General features: G+C 43.6%; 1 protein-coding gene across 5 annotated transcripts in view; it reads right to left on the bottom strand.

The window, feature by feature from the left end:
* The window catches only part of PLCB4 (phospholipase C beta 4), a 188,216-nt gene extending 176,498 nt beyond the window's left edge, over positions 1-11,718 (bottom strand). For 3 of the 5 annotated variants that reach the window (XM_064647516.1, XM_064647513.1, XM_064647518.1), the window contains exon 1: positions 11,150-11,259. The gene's annotated coding sequence lies outside the window, so the exon portion shown is untranslated. Of the gene's footprint in view, positions 1-4,357; positions 4,377-11,149; positions 11,260-11,697 lie in introns of those variants that run through there. The other 2 variants (XM_064647514.1, XM_064647515.1) reach the window with 2 other exon arrangements.
* Positions 11,719-17,763: the final 6,045 nt, after the last annotated feature.

Here is a 17,763-nt window from a genome sequence, read left to right as displayed (position 1 = left end):
TACTGCTTTTAACCAGAGTCCTGGTTTAGAACAAAGAAATCTAATTTTAAAAGTCCACTACAGCCAAAAGATAAGGGGAGGGGAGAAGGTGTTTAGATGGAGGAATTACCAAACCAGAATCAAGCAACAAAGAAAGAGCTTTCAGGCTGGGACTCTCTCCCCCTCCTGTGTCCTAAAAGGTCATGTATTCTAACCCAGGGACAGCACCACCCCTTCTACAGGATCTAAGGTGTCCCAACAGCCACTCCTTGCTCTGCTGAAACTGAGCAAAAAGTTAGTTCTGGAATTATATCAGTCTCAACATGGTCACCTAAAATTCCAGCAATATCTGTCCATTCTGAAAAACGTGCAGCCATTGGCATCTGATCTCACAGACTAGGAGGCTTGAGCCAACTCTGTGGACACACACTTCACTTTGGAAGGAATAAATGGAGCCCCACTGGATATAAAGCCAACAGGGGACTGTCAAATAAAGTTCTGAAGCCAGATTAACTGATTTAATCCTATCTCCAGCTCTCAAGGGCTGGGTTTGTGCAGTTGCAGCGTGCTGTACTCGGGTCACTTTTATTTCTTGTAGGTGCCATATCCCCCACCAAGTCAGTCCTGACACTATTTAGATTCTCATTACCTTTCTTTTGTCAGGTCAAATTTCAAGATTAAAAAAAAAAAAAAGAAAGAAAGAAAGAAAGAGAAGCTATTCAATTATCTGTCAGATAGAACAGCTTTTTTTCCCCTATTATTTTCCCTTTTTACAATGAAAGGAATAGACCACTAAGTGGAAAAACACCATTTTGGCCTATGAATCATCCCCGATAAAACTGCAGATGCATGAACCCAGTCACAATAGTAATACAGTAAGAGAGAACAAATAAATTGCAGCAACTTTCCAAAAGGCACCTTAGATGAGGCACAACGAGTTTAAATTGAATTTTGAGATACAAGGCTCAAATGGACTCGGGTTACAACACCCACACTCTGTCAATGGATGTTGCTGAACATGAAGAGACGGCGCTTGTTAAAATTATGTTTCAGTCATTAAGAGAAGTGTTAATTACCAGCTGAACTGAAGACCACTCAGATAAGCAAAACATCCCCTGCCAAAGCCCTCATGACAACATTCTTTAATTTCTAAAACCCAAGATGTGATAACAGCAGGAAGAGATGGAAGGAAAAAAAAGAAAAGATTCATCCACTTTTCATCATCTTTAAATAAGAATTCCTTTGCTTGATTTAAAATTAACTGAGAAGTCTGACCTTTTCATCAACTTCTGCAAAGAGAAAGGAGGCCATAAATTTATTTGTACTTCATGTATACAGAAGCACTTAGTTTTTAATTGAAATGATGAGTTGGCTTCTCAGTAACTGAAAGATTTCAGGTAACAGCTTACAAAATCAAGCAATATTACCAGAAAAGTGATTATAATTTAAATTACAAATCACTTTTTAAGGAAGAGATGTAGCTCACCGGAAAAAATACCACAGGTCTACAATTTTACAATTTTTAGGTATATAATTTTATAGCTCTTAAAAAAACCCCAAACTGAACCACCTCCACACACAAAACCCCAACAAACTGACACCTTACTCTGATAATTACTTCCACTAATGCTTTGAAGAAGTACTTCCACAGATCTTTCAGATGAACCAGGCAAAGAAACACCTTCGAGATCCAAGTTTTGGTTAAAATTTCACATTTAAGGAAAGACTGGAAGTGACACTTAGTGCCACAGTCTAGTTTACAAGGTGGTGTTGGACTCAGTCTCAGAGGTCTTTTCCAACTTAATTGATTCTGTGAAAATTTAAAAAAAAATCAAAAACTAAACTCACAAAAAGGATAATGTAACTTCACATGACTGGAAAAAAATCTGTCGTATCTTGTACTCTTATTTTCTCCTGTAAGGAAAACAGTTCCATTTAAAAACAGGAGAATGACAACACACAGCAAACATTCTGACACTAAAGCTACAAAGGGATGGAGCCAGCTCCCTAAAACTGAATAATGGAACTGTTAACACAGCAATACAAATCCCTCTGCCACTTCTACCTGTGAATATCAAAACCTGGTTTCCTGTTTTCACAGTAACCACCACATTGCTCAGCACCTGAATCATGGAAAACTGCTCACTGTAAAAATCGTTGGATGATCCAAAATTACCTGAACCTGTGTGTTTTTGCACATAATTTCACATCAACTCAATAGATGTTTTTAGCATGTCAAATATCTAAGTGAGCTGCACTCAGATCTCTGTTTCCACAATATTAATCTTCAGTTGTTCTGCTACAGGGTTATTCTAAATTACAGTGAGCAGTGCCTTTTCAAGAATAAATTAGAAATGAAAGCAGGATGAGATCAGGGAAGATTACAGGGCACTATTTACAAACTGAGCATAACTAAATCAAAGATATATAAATCAGAGTATGTATTTCTTGGTAGATTGATTCAGTTGATTTAGTTTTGAAAACTAAAGTGTCACAGGCACCATTAAAAAAAACAATCCCCAGCAATAAAGATCACTTTTTTTTTCAGAAGTAACCTGCTCCATGCCAATTCACAGCTGCTCATGGAAAGTAGTTTTCACCTCATGTGCTTTAAAATACAAAAAGCATTTACAAAATAATACCTGCTTGTACAACAAAGAATTACTGCAAGGATATACTTTTGATTTTCCCCGTATCTGGAAATGGAATTCTATTACACGAGGCTTTTAGTGCACCACAGGAAAGCTGTAAGGAACAAACATACAGGAATCTGCACAAAACAAACAAACAAACAAAAATCTTTAAAAATAAGAAAACCAAAACTTTAAGGGGAAAAAAAAGGGGAAAAAATCCCCCCCCCCAAAAAAACCCTGAATAAATCAACTGGTAGACTGTCACTGTAGCCAAGAACCAACACATTATCTTTTTTCTGAGGCTGCAAGTCAGTGAAAGAATCAGCACTGAAAATGAAGATGCAGCAGAGAAATTATTAAGTTTTTATACTTGATCTGGACTACCAGAGAAAGGTCTAAGTGAGCTGTGATTCCTCTCTCCACACGATTTCGCAGTACAGACCTCATTAGTAAGAATTCTCCTAAACAAACCCAACCAGAGCAGCAGAACTGAAGACCTTCCACACACACTGAACAAAAACATGCAATAGGAACAACACTCAACATTTCTCCCCAGTAATGAGCACAGGCAGAGACAAAAATCAAGAAGCAGAAGACTGACACTGCTGGTTCCCTTTCCTATCCATCCGAGCCTCTCTGCATCTTCACTGCCTGCTCGAGCCAGAAAAGTGTGTGACCATCAGTAACAGCCAAGGCCACAAGAGATATTTGGGGCACTCCCTCCTACGCACACAATCCCTACATCCATCCACAAAAGTACCAATACAGGTTACTGAGTCCACCAGCACTAGGTGGACTTTTTAACTTTCCCTGGAGCAAGCCCAGTAAAGTATCATCTGCTTCTTCCAAGGTGTCAGTCGTCATTAATTCCACAGGGCAAGAGATGGAATCACTTCCCTAATAGCACTGCCAATACTTTCATTACCTGATGCAAAGACTAATTTAAGTAATTTTCTCGTATGAAGACACACAGTTATAAACTATTTTTCTATGACTTTTCTATGCTTATGCTCTCATTAGTATATCTCAAAGGAGACTATTTTTTCAATGTCTGTTGACCAGGCTTGGCATATAAGCCAATTGCAGCACTTTCTCAGTTTGTAAAGAAAAAGAAGTTAAAAAAAAAATAAATTAAAAGTGCACAAGGCCAAACATACATAATACTTTAGGAACCATCCACGTAGAAAAAGGTTTGCTTGAGGTTAGCAAAATCATACCCATGATATCTGAATGCAGGGAAGCAACAACCTGTACAACTAAAAAAACTTTGCCCTCTTTGTTCTGACCTGAGCCAAGGTCTTCTGAGAAGCTATTTCTCTTCTCTGCCACCTGCTACAGTCACAGGTCCTCAAAAAGCTACCGTGTTGTATTTCACAGCCAAAACCCAGGGCATCAGCAAAAAGAACAGCCAGACTCTGCTACATATTGCCAGATTTGAAGGACTTGGAGGAAAAATAAATAAATCACTGTATCAGTTCAGTTGCAGCAGAGACATTCCAGGACCGCCAGTCCTCCCCCCGGGGAAATGTAGATGTACAGCAGGGGCTACTTCTCCCAGCCTCAGAGGAAGCAGAGGAGCCTGGCAGGGTCTCAGAGCCCCAGCTGTTGTGCCTGGAGAATATGGCAACACCACCCCCGGGACACGGAGCAGCAGCTGAATCCCCTCCCCGCTCCGCCTGCCCTATTTGAGCCCTCAATCATCCTCCCAGGTCACATCTCTCCCCGCCGCCCCCTGAAGCCCCCACCTTCTGCTCCAGCCTGGGAATTCACCAATCACAGCAGATAAGCACATCATGTGAGGGATGGCAGACACGCTGAGGGGAATTTCCAAGAGCTTCCCTGCACCTGCAGCATCCACGGATACAGGAGGTTTCCAATGTGAAAACAACAAGCCGGGCAGGGATGCCAAAGTGTTCACATTCCCTGCAACTCCCAGCTCTTATGCCAGACTGCAGCACCTCATTTGCAATCTGCTCTGATATACCTGCAATCACATTCCATCTTTCCTTGTGATTTAATGTATGCCAATTATTCCTAGGCATATTTTGCTAGGGAAGCAGCACACAAATAACACAGACTGAAAGACCAGAAAGCAATAATTACTCAGTCTATTCTTTGCTGATGTCAGACATGCAGCGCAGCTCTCCAAATCCACCAGAGCTCCCAATTAATCTGCACTAATCCTCAAGAACTATATCTGAAAAACAAATAGTAAAATCAAATCATCCAACAGCCCCTGTCCGCCTTGCAGTCAAGGTTTAGCAGAAATACACAGTCCATTTCATCAGCACACCATGCCACCCAACCTCTCCTTTAACAGAGTTATGCTTCCTTGTCATCCCTGCAAACAAACCCACCGGGAATTCACCAGCCTCTCCCCCTTCCTTCCTCAGAAGTGCTTTTCCTTCCCTGATCACGGTCCTCGATAGAAAAAATTACATCAATTCATTTTGGTTCAACAGACCATGGTAGCCTTGCCAAAGGAACCACTTATTTCCTACTTCCCAATAAGGCATTCATACTCCATATCAACTCACCCTTTTCCTGAGAGGAATTCTGTATAAATTATATAGACATGTCCTTATGTCTACATAACAAAAACCCCCCCAAAAAAACCCAAAAAAACCCACAACTTCCATGAAGGTATGAATACTCAAAATTGTTTGGGTCTTTTTGTGTCTGGTTTTAGTTGTTTTTTTTTAAGACAGTTTATCCTAATTTGTGTATTTCAAAATAGGCTCTTGCTACAGCTATCAATCCCTTTCCTCCCTGTGTTTCCTTTCAGCAGCTGCAGCAGTAGCAGTACAGATGTCTCATGGCAGAGACGGAGACAAGCATCCTGGATCCAGCACAAATCCTCACTAAGAGGAGAGGAGAGAAGATCTGTGCATGCAACAAGTACAGCACGTACAGCAACAGTGGTAACCAACATCTCCAAAAGCTTAGGAAAGAAAAACAAAAAGCAAATGTGACAGACATGGCAATTTCAGGCATGGGAAATTAGTACGTTCAAGAAGGAAAAAAATAGGAGCCCACAGAGTTTTAGAATGGCCTAAAAGATCAAGGAGGAAAAAATACCACTTTGGTATCAGAAGTTCTTTCATCCAACTTGTCTTGTTCAAAACCACAGCTTACATCTCATAGAACTTCCTTATTACTTGCTGTTTTCTACGACATCACACTGTTCACAGGATCATGGAAACTCTAGATCACTGGAATCCAAGAGATGCTCCTTATTAACCTTTCAAGTCCTTAATCTTTTTGCCCCCCTTTATTAGTCACTGAGCTCCTGATTCCTTCCAGTCTGCAGGAGTGCCTGTGCTCAAGTTAAATGTAGAAATTGTTAGAAAAGGAAATCTATCTATAACTTCAGGAATAAATAGCTTGCTCTTTAGTATCTTCTTCATACCCATTTCCTCCTTACCAAAGTGCACCCAAACACTTCTGAATGTGAATATACATTCCTCTCTCTCAGCTGGCTTATTGCTAGACTAACTGCAGACATAAATTGCTTTTAGATACCTATTTGATAAGTGGACGACATCTGTAAATTTTTTTATCTTCATATTACACATAAAACCAACAGAATACAAACACCAAGCCTAGATTAAAACTTTTCAAGTAAGCAGTCTATCGGCACAACAACTGAGAAGGAACAATGTAGAGTATTTGATCTCAACAATCCCTTTTGAACCCAGCATCTGTAAGGTCACACATCTTCTCCCGGTCTTCTAAAATTGCCAACTGCAAGGTTGGCTCACAAAGAAAGTTACAATTTGAGATCCCCAGAGTCAACTGAGCAGAACCAGCTCCTTCAGAAATGAGAGGGCAAAGGCGGGCGGTTACTTCAGCAACACCAATTTCAACAGCTCCGCAAACAGACCTTACAACAGAGCACATTCCAAACAGACTGTCTCACCTCATTTGCCTAAAGCTCCCAGGTTTTGTTACCTGTGAAAGAACAAGCTCCTGTTCTGAGAAAAGAGCAAGCAAGTCACCCTTAGCTCCCCAAGTGCAGGGCCTCACGGTGGCACAATTACAGCTTCCATATAAAATGGGAAGAAGGCTCGAACTTTAGATGTATGACAGCTGCCAGTCACCTATTTAACTCACATTTTAATCCCTTGCTATTATAAAAAAGAAAGGTGAGACACAAGCCATCAGGAATTAGGAGCATTTACTGGTTATTGGGCAGATTTTTCATCAGGGCAGCGTGGACCAAATGCAGGAAGTCGGATTATGGGTTCACCTATGAGGTGGTCATTAAACAGGGAAGGACAAGAGCTCCACACCATATCCCTTGTCTTTGTGATCCGTGCTGTCTATTAACGAGGGACAGGATCAAGAGTGAGTTCCACACCAGTAACATGCAATGGAAAAGAATGGGAAGCCACACAGAGATCAAAGCAACTGCCACAGAAACCTAAACTATGAAAAAGGCAAGTGGCCCCAAAAGCGGGATACCTTGTATTTCTCCGTTTCCATGAGCAGATACACTACACCAAGGCAACCTAACTGCTCCCCAAGAACCAGCTCTCTCCCACGGGAAGACTGCCTGGTCCTTCTTAGAACTCCGAAGGTGAAAAGAAACATTATAACCAAATACAAACACCATTTATCCAAGTCTAGTAACAAGGCAAACAGGACAGCATGACTTCGCACCAGTCTAACGGGCTCTCCAGAGGAGAGGAAGAGAAAGGTCTTGTTTCATTCTTCTCCAGAAATCAAGATTCTTTTGCTGTTGCACAGGTACAACTTTACTAAGGACTTCTTGATACGTAGAACGACTTGTAAGGCAATCTGACAAAAGAAACCATAGCACTTCACTACCTTATATAAGCTGATGTTGGTCTCCAGAAGGAGGGGATGCGAGTATCGATTTTCCTCCAAGAGCCCTCAAAGGGAAAACATCAACAGCTCATCATCCAGAAATCCGCTGGAGAGGAATCTCCAAAGCCACAGTTGTGCTGCACCATCTATTTCTGTGACTCGCACGAGCCGCTCGGGAGCACCTTGCCCTGAAAACTGCAGATTCCCGGCATTAGCACCGCAAGGGCAGCTGTGAAAGGGTTCTTCTGCTGCTGTTTCCCATGTTAGGGCACCCTGTTCCAGGCACTCAGATACATTAGCATGCCCTTCTGGAACATGGAACCTACTACTAGGCACAATTAATGAATTCCAGAATGGCTGGGAATCTGTCTTCTTGCACAGTTTCACAAGTCTCTTGACCCGTATTTACCAAACTTGCAGAAACCAACACCATAAAAAGATGGGTGAGCACCAATATAACAGATTTTCACAGTTTACTGTTCAAAGAGCGAGACATAAGCAAAGCAAGCTGGTTAATGGCAAAGCACGGTATTTTGTGTGTTTACACCATTGACATCCCATCTATTCAAACCCTCCACAGGTTGGGTTTGAAGACAAAGTCCAAAAGCTCCCTGGAAGACAAAGTCCAAAAATCACACTCTTGTCCTGCAGCAGCAAGGGGACCACAAAACCTGCTCTCAGAAAGTCCCACGGAATAAAGTGGTTTTGAGCCTTTGATGCCCGCACAGAGGTAATTTTGATGTGGTGCTACACATGAATCTTTCATAAGAATAAGATGTCCTACACAGTATAATCAAAAATCTTCTGAAGAGTTAACAGTCTGGATCATAAGCAGCTCCACTGTGTGCAACTCCTGCAGACATCAAAGAGTCCTCCCCAAACCAGATGTATTACGTATCTTGCAAAATTAGTAAATGAACTCAAGCCATCAACTTTGCAATTTTTGAAGCAGCACAATGCATCTATTTATTAGAGAATGGAACTAAGCCCAGGCTACTGATCCACCATCCTACAAACGATGCTTATGCAACCCTTCGTAATGATTTCCACTAACAACCAACCGGAGAATGTATGATTTGGAAAATTTCACTTCTAAACTAATTTACAATTCCCAATATCTAATGGGACAGAAGACTGAAACTACAGAGGAAAGCAACCTTCTCTGAAATCAATGAGGTACCAATTTTCGTAAGTAGTCACTCTTAGGTAAGATGCCTGCATTAAGTTTTGGTTCTCATAAGTACTCCTCTGTCCCTTTCTCCCTTTCCCCTGGAAAAGGGATTTATTCAATTTTAAGGAAAATATTAAAACAGCAGTTTCAGACTTCAGTCTTCAGCAAATTACAAACAGGAAGGAAGAGCAATTGAGCTATTTAAACCACCAAGGAAACAAACCACTGAACAATGCAAGTAGACCACAAAAAATGACAAGATAAAAAAAAGAAAAAGAAATATAAAACAAGTCCTTTCGGTAAGCACAGAAAAGATATCCCCACAAGTTTTCAACACAGTATAAGTAAACCTGGTGAAAATGAAGCCATCAGTTCCTACAGAGCTGTAACAAACACTTGACAGGCTCCCAGCGTAGCCCCAAGTTCACCATCAGAGCCAGATATTACTGGAACAAACGTCCAAAGTCTGCAACAGAAGTCAGCAGCGTATACAAAACCCAAACAGCTTGCCATTGTTTTAGGAAAGGTGAAAGCAACACAACCAGTGATTTTGGGTGATATATAACAAAGATGTATTTCCTCTGTCAGTAAGGGAAATTCAAATGAATTCTCCTTCCTGCCCCTTCTGGTCTTTCTTGCTTCACCCTCAAGGTTCTGTCTTCCCTGCACACTAAGAAAAAGCAGAGAGTGAAGGTTATGCATAAATTCATGACAGAAAACACTATTTTAGAACAAAGCTCCTGTGCGTGGGCGCAGGTCTATAAAATAAAAGGCATTGTTACTCTACCAAGTACGTAACCGCAGCCAGCAATCAAACCAGATCTTCACATTTTATTTTGACAGCTACGCGCAGTTGTATTTTCACCAGAGGTTTGACTTTCATGTCAATACCTGGTTTTTCGCGATATCATCAAGACATGAATCAAAACTGACATTTGAAGGCACAATTGTGGAAGAGAATTCTCATCCTAGAGACCTGTAATTTATTTTTAATTACTTTATGAAGTTAGGAGTTGCAGAGAGGAATAAATCTGTTCCCAACTCGTATTTAGGAACTGTCTCTGTACAATATAAAATTTCTCAGCTCCATATAACAAGAATTATTTTGTGGTTCATGGCAATATTAGGTAGCACTCAGTGAAAACCTGCAAATACTGTTGATATAACACTTTCAGAAGTTGGAGAAATCAACCTCAAGTGAGTATTACCATCAGCCTGCTAAAACTGCCCAAGTAAACTACAGAACACAACCGTCAACACGAAACGTGTTAGCAAAGAATCTGCTCCATACTCTTGCAGAATCAGAAATGCAACATTTTCTCTGGTATCCTTATTAACTCCAATTTATTAAACTGAAAATTCCACGGTGCAACATCAAGCAAAGTTTGAAAAACACAAACATTATTTATGCACTGAGAGAGCGCGATTTGCGCTTTACTGAAGATTTATACTGTGTGAGACTTGGATTCTGTGCATCCCCTACCACCAGCCTTTCCTACAGATGCATCCCCACGGACACTTTAACATTATATAAACTCCCCCAGAGACAAAGATTATTCTGTAACTTTCCAAAACCATCTCCCTTTGAGAAAGCGTTACCTAACAAACACACATTATGTACCTCACAAGCGCATTAGATCCCCGGGTTCCTACTACACCACAGCATGAAAGAGTATTCGTAATTTATTTTGAGACATTAAAAAAAGGAAGACAAAGCTGGGTAACTGTAACTGGAAAGGATAAACAGGATTAAGTAACAGGTGTCTGACTGCACATAATTCAAAGCCGTGCATGGAATACGGTGCACAGCCTTGGAATGGCTATGGAATGGAAATGGAAACACAGCTTTTGCACCTTGCTTTGAAAAGCACCACTAAAAACGTCTTGTAAATTGTTACCACGCAGACGGAGGCAACAGAAGCACTTGTATTCCCAGAGACCTTTGGATATATACGAAAGAAAACAGTCTTCAAAGGTGAGCCTGCCCTACTCCCAGGGGAAAGAAAAAAGGAGGAAAAAAAAAAAGAAAAATAAAAAAGGAAGAGAAAAAAAAAACACCGCAAGAAAGTTATACTTAACTACACAGAAACATTTGTCACACCGCCCAGCACTGACAAAATCCGGATACACTCAGAAACTACGGCAGCGAGGGAGATGAGGGGAAGAAGATTCCAATCGCCCCGGCGCGCGCACTCGCACACAAGGATCCACACACGGATCCACACACGGAGCCGCCTCACGGGGAGCACAGGGACATGCGTGTGCACACCCCCGCACACGTATGTCCCTCGCGGACACACACGCGCGTCCCCGTCCCACACCGGCACACCGAGCGCGCCCCACACGGATGTGCGCGCCCGTCCATCGCGGCCGGGGGAGCCCAAGGTTACGGCCCGGCGCGGGGGGGGGCCGGGCAGCGCCGCTCCCCCCCGCCAAGGGCGCGAAGCCGCTGACAGACCCCTGTCCCCCCCCGCACCTCCCGCCTCGATGGTCGCCCCGCCGCTCGCGCCGCTCGCGCCGCTCCCGCCGCCCTCACCTCAGGCGCCGAGACTCCTTCTTCTTCCTCCTCTCCCTCCTCCTTCCTCCTCCTCCTCCTCACGCCGTGTCTGTGTCTGTCTGTGTGTGTGTGCGACCCGCCCGCCTCACAGCGGCGGCGGCTCCTCCTTCCCCCCCTCCCTTCCCTTCCCTTCCTTTCCCTCCTCCCCCCGCCGCCGCGCCCGCCTCAACCCCCGCAGCGCGGAGAGAGACGCGGCAGGGACGGGGGAAACCCCACGGCCGCCGCCTGTGCTGGGCGGGCCGGGCCGGGCCGGGCCGGGCAGCCGCCGCCGGCTCCCCCCGCCGCCGCGCAGGGCTGCGGGCAGCGCATGGCAAGTGGGCGGCGGGGCCGCGGGCGCGGAGCTCCGCCCGTGCGGCCCCGGGCGCGGCGGCACCGCGGGGCTCCCCCGGCACCCCCCGCCCCGCCCGCGGGTACCGCTCGCGTGTGAGGGGTGCGGGGCGCGCGGGGATGCCCGCGCCGCCGAGCCGCTGTTTACTACAGGTATCGGAAGGGCGAGAAGGAAATCCCCCTTCCTTCCCTTCCCGCACCGTGTGTGCTCCCGGCTCCCGCCAGGCCTGCTGCCTTCCGCGCAGACGGAGGGGAGAATGGGGATGTTGCAGAGGCCGCTGGAAGGTTCCCAAAGTCTCGCAGTCTTCGCCTCAGAATTGCAGCTGGGCTCCTTGAGCGAGCCGTGGAGGAGGCTCAAGCAAGCTGAGATGAGCGCACAGGCGGTCTGGAGTGTGGGATTCCCTCTCCCGGTGTCCTCCCGCCAGCCCTCCCACAGCTCATGAGTGCCTACAAACCACTGCCACGCACTGCCCGTGTTGCACCCCGTGCTCCCCTGTTTGCTGTCATCACGTGCCGGGGCTCAGTTTTCCCTCATGATTTTACGAGAAATGCTTTCCTCCACGTCAAGCAAAAAGCATAAAACACCCACAAAAACAAACAGTGCTGCTGAGTTTTATAGCCGAGGCAGGTTCCCCATCCCTTTTCCCCTACAGCCTGTCCTCTTGGACTTTGTTGGTGAACTGTGGCGTTTGGACACCTGGGGCCTTGATGGCCGACCACTGGGAAGGGACAGGAGAGGCAGCAGCTACAGCTGAACAAGTTACCTGGGGTGAGCTGAAGAAGCAGTGGAGGAAAATCTAAAATAGTTTCACTGGATAGTCATAATAAGGGCGTTGCATTACCACAAACTACTCGAGTCAGTAATGCAGTGGCCATATCTCAGGCTGTATTATCCTGTACCACAGTCTGCACAAATCCAGGCTTGGAACGAGACCTCCCCCCCCCTCTAACACCAGGTGCTGTACCAGGATATGATAAAAAAATCATTCTGCCTTCTAGAGCTGCCACGAAGAAGTAAGCAAAGGGGTGACTGAGAGCAACAGCAGCAGCAACACGTGATTTCAGGGACAGCCTGTCAGCACAGCAGACCTACAGTCTGAGGGGTTTCTGTAACTGAGGCAAGTGTCATGTTAAGCAGATGTTCACATTTGCTTATATCTACTCAATTAGAAATTCCTCATGGGCATGGTGGTAGAGGTAGGTCTTTAGAAATCCATGAAGGGCAGCAAGGCTGCAGCTGAAGGCTCGGGGTGGGCGTATCAGGCAAAAGGAGGTGCAGGAAGGAAACAACAAAGGAACCTGCATGAGAAGCACGTGAGCTGGATGAAGGCCAGTATTGCTGGCAGGGCTAAAGGGATCGAGTTAACACACAGGATATAGGAGCAGCAATTATAGCCATTAAAGATGGAGGCAACTGGCTTCAGTGTGAGATGGACTGGGGTTATTGAAGAGATTTTTGTTTGTGGTTTCAAAGTGTTTGTTTCTAAATGAATGTGAAATGGATACATTTGTGAGTACGAAATGAAGTGCTCCACGTCCTTTTCGTTGCTCTTTTTTTTCCTTTTCATTTTTTTTTTCCTTTTGCCACTGGGCTGTATGTAAATTAAGTAAATTTTTATAAAAGTACATTTTACAAAAATGTATTTTAATTCCAGTGAGGCATAATCAGTTACTCACTAGCAAACAGTATCAGATTCTCCTTAGGAATCCCTGTGGGGTTTGTGTTCAGACCTCTAGAGCTTGCAGAGTCTATAAGTACTGACACTGTTATTCTGGTCCATAACTCTGCCTGGCTTTCCCCATGATTTCTTATCTCCTTTTCCCCAAAAGTGGCTTCTACATGACAGTGGGTCATGGCTGTCTGCCTGTACAAGGAGATTTTATTCCAGGGTAAAATTGAGGCCTATTATCTTAATTATTGTGGTTCTTAAAACAACTTAAAACAGTTGTAGCAAAACGTAGGGATTTGAAATGTTTGGGCAACTGCATGAAATGCAGGCGAGTAGTGGCATCTCAGAATTAGTGGAAGTATAGTTTCTTTAGCAAAAGCTGTTCTTTGTTCTTCCACACACAGTCCTTCCCCTTCCGATGTCGGCTCCCTGACCTGACCGGTTCACTGAAAGAAGGGCAGTCATCAAAGGAATGACAGTCAGACTACGGCTCTGCAAGGAAACCGAAGGTACTCACAGGGTCACTTCTAACAGCAAGTGCACTTCACATTAAAAGGTGTTTAAAGCCGTAGAAAGTAGGGCCATACGGTGGGTCTGAAACTCCCCACACAGTTGTCAACAGCAGGGTCAGGCCCACACATCAAGAATAATTCCCACTTTGTGAGTTTTGTTTACATACTTGGACTTCTAACCACAGGGCAACTGATGACAACACTTTCATCTTTGTTTCTCCACTAATTTCCTCCAGATTTCAGTGGTCAGTGCGACTTGGCTGGTGAGGGGTGAGTTAGGAGTGAATTCCAGAACCTCCAATTTTACAACTAGTTCTTAGGTTGACTTGCTGTCTTGCTGTGGACAACATACAGCTGTCCTGCTTCCTTTTCTTCCTTACAAAATATTAGTATTTCCCCCATTAAGAGTGGCTTGTCAATACAGGACAATATTTGCTAGTTATAGCTTTATAAATGGTACATATAAACGTATACAAATGCTAAAGAGTTCACCTTCCTGACTTTGCAAGAACACTTGGGAAGAGACGAACAGTGCCAAAAATTCATGCCAGGTGAAAACAAAATGTCCCAGGGAACACAGCAGAAAAATCCTAACCTCTGAAGTTATCAGCTGAAACCTGGTGCAATTAAAATGGTTGCCTCTAGCAGAGGTAGAGTTCCATATCACCTGATCACATCAGCAAAAAACTAGAGCTGCTTTCACAGGAACCTACTCAAGGTGCAGCATATTCAGATTAAAAATTATTTTTCCAGACATTGAAAGTTTGGTGAAGTAGCATATTCTTTTGCTTTTATTTTTTTATCTGGTACAAGGGTGCAGGACATTTTACAGTCACAACCCCACTATATCTCAGAATATCCACACAAAGGAGTTTACTCTCAGTGGTTCATTTTCAGGTTGTTTAAGGCAAAATTTTTCTTGGACATGTGCAGTGTTTGAAAGTAGAAACACAGCAGGTATTTGAATTTTGAACATGCAGAATTCAGTGAGAATATTGAAATGGTGGGTCTGCACCATTGTTTCAGAGACAGACAGACCATCTCTGACACATCCTGTGTAGATCTAACACGTGGTTTCTTACCAATTTATACCACCTCTTGGTCAGACCATGATTTTTTTATTTCTCAGCCTGGATGTTCCCAGTTAAGTGTGGAATACTGAGGTAAGTTTCATGTGCATAATTAATTGCTGTTATAAATAGTTGACTAAATGGCTAAATATTTTGGTCTGCTTGCAGGTAGATACTATAGTGCTGTGACAGAAATAGTTTCAGAGCTAGCAGTGAAAGACATTTTTCCTTGCTTACAGTCCTTGACATGTGCAAGCCAACCAAGACACTTTTTGTCTTTTTCAATCCTTCCCTGCTGTCATCCTGCAATTTGCACAGGAATGGATTCCTATGCCACAGGTAGTATGTCAGCCTAGGCTTTTGGGGAAGGCTGCTTGTGCTCAGAACTTGCTGGAAAGTGCATTAGGATGATGCCCAAGCTAATATTCCTCACCGTGTGCCTTATTAACCTGGGCTTGGTGCTGTGTGCAGTAGCTACAGTGCATGTAGCTACATGGTTTTACATCCCCACGCTCCCCAGGGAGGACTTTGCTGCTGCTCCTGCTGCCAAAAGGCTCTACTCGATGTGTTATCATCTGCCACTAATGGTGCTGGGGTTGGTATTGATGGGTAAAACACTGGGCTCAGCAAAGTCGATTGCAAAGCAGCCACTTAGAGCAGTGATTTTCCAAGTGTCACACTGCAGCCAGGTCTGTGTCTGCAATGCAAGAGGCAATCAAATGGTCACTCGAGGGGCAAATTGAAGGCTGAAGGAGGCATACACTTCATTTCAGGTCTACTTCCAAAAAATGGCTGGGGTGAATTATTTCGATTAAAAGTACTTTTAATTTTTTTGCATAACCGTTTTTGTGAACGTTGCAGGACCATTTTGTTGCAGCTTGAGGCAGACAGCAAGCTTGGAATATTTTAGTATGGTAGTTAAAATTTTGGCAAAATACTGAAAGTCTTGGCAGTTTTAACTGTAGATGTCTCTAACAGCTCTCCCTTGCAAAATGTTCAGCTACACAAATATTTTGGTTAGGCAGGACACAGCAAAATGAAAGAGATTTTCTTCTTGGAGCTTTCCTTTCTTTCAGGGTTTTTTCTTCACAAGATTGTTCATTTTCCACACCTGTAAATACCATCCTGACCTTCGTGGTCCCAACCATTTGTATCAGCTGTGATAGCTTTGGTCTGTGCACCCATATCCCATCAAATGCTTTGATTTAAAAAAAAAAAAAAAAAAGCTGAGGTTACCTTAATGAATGCTGGCTCTCTTAAGCAGCAAAATTTCTTCCACTATCAGATCTCTGATTCATTACAAAATAAAATTACCTATGATCATTTTTCAGAAAGACTGTTAGCTTCTTCCTAGGCTTTTCAGGAAGCTACACATACAAAGATTGATATCATAGGAATGAGTGGGAACAAAGGGAATGTTTTTCCTCTGCCTACAATATAATATTTATGACAGACATTGCAATTATTATTTTTGAGGTCTTTCTTATTAAAAGGAGTGAGTATTACTAATCAAAAGTGCTACAGTGGGTCTATTCAGGATGCTAATTAGCCTCTTCATTGTGCTGGGATACATTTATCTTCAGGCTTGTGCTCCAGGTCTTCTGAATACAGCAGGACAGAAGCATAGGGCTTGAGAAGAATCCCTCCAGAAGCTGGATAATGCAGCAGGGAGGAAAACAGAGCTTTCAGGATAATGCTGCTAATGAGATTGTGTTTTTCTGTTTGGATGTTAGGGAAAAAAAGGGTTCCGTTTCTTTGCCTGGTTTAATGACAAGAAATTAAATTTAGCATTGAACAGTACTTTTTGAATCTTTTAAGGTACCAGTATCTCCACCTTCCAAGAAAATGGCAGCAGTATCAACAATAGCACAGTACTACTTAAGCCTTTCAGACAAGAAGCCAGTCAGTGTTTAGGTGTGTGAGTCAAGGATCTCTGTCCTTCATCAGCATCCCTGTCCCCATCTACTGTGACCTGAACAAGATTTGTTGCTGCCAGGCTTTGCTATGTGCTGCAGTCAGCAGCCCAAGGAGGCAGCCCTGGGGCTCCTTTCTCACTTTCAAGAGCTCATTCCTCATTACTGTCTTTAGAAGAGCAAAGCCCCACTGACCCAATGCAGGAGAGAGTGTGTTTCGCCTCCAGTTTCTCCCTCCATGTATTTATGCATTGCCAGTGAGACTAGGATTGCCTGCTGAGCTCTCAAACCTCCTTGTGCTCCCCCTCTCATCTTCCTGAGTGTCTCTGCAGTGGTGCAAATCAAGTTGCCTTTTGTCTAAGTGGTCAGGGAAGCTGAAGGGTTTTGGCACTGCCTGCAAGTAAATCATCAGAGCATCAACACTTCGAGGCTGAAACAACAGTATTCAGTGTTGTAAATGATATATAGAAAGACAAGCAGATTACATAAAACCTGCTCTTTGAAAATCATAAAGGAAAACTTATTAATGAACTGTAACAAATCTGTGCTCACTCAGAAGTACTCTGTTTTAATTATTAATGCAAAATGCAAGGATTTTTCAGTTCAGGATTTTTCTGTCTGAAGAAAGACTTCAAAGAAGTCAATGAAGACAAAAGCAGTCCAACCCATGCACCTTCCTGTGTGATTTTTAGTTTAGCAGTTGACTGTCCTTTGTTTTCAGTCCCATCAGATGTGTATCCGAATACTTGTGATTCATCTGTAACAACAGAGGTCAATTCACCATCAGTGAATTTCTGTGGGAAATCCAAGGTTTCTCTCTAACATTAGCAGCAAGTTTTTGCATTAGCCCTTCAACGTAAGCAGTGAAGTCTAGAGACTCTTCAGCTCGTGGTTTTTATGTTTTTATCATGGCTTATATGAAAGGCTGAGAGAATTGATTTTGTTCAGCCTGGAAAAGAAAAGGCTTCTGGGTGACCTAGTTGTGGCCTTCCAGTACCTGAAGGGAGCTTACAAGAAAGATGGAGAGAGACCATTTACAAGGGCCTGGAGTGACAGGACAGGGAGGAATGGCTTTGAACTGAGAGTAGGTTTGGGTTAGAT

The sequence above is a fragment of the Pseudopipra pipra genome, chromosome 3 (assembly GCF_036250125.1).
Source record: "Pseudopipra pipra isolate bDixPip1 chromosome 3, bDixPip1.hap1, whole genome shotgun sequence".
NCBI lineage: Eukaryota > Metazoa > Chordata > Aves > Passeriformes > Pipridae > Pseudopipra > Pseudopipra pipra.
The sequence above is the reverse complement of the archived record's forward strand: the minus strand, read 5'-3'. Positions and strand labels throughout refer to the sequence as shown.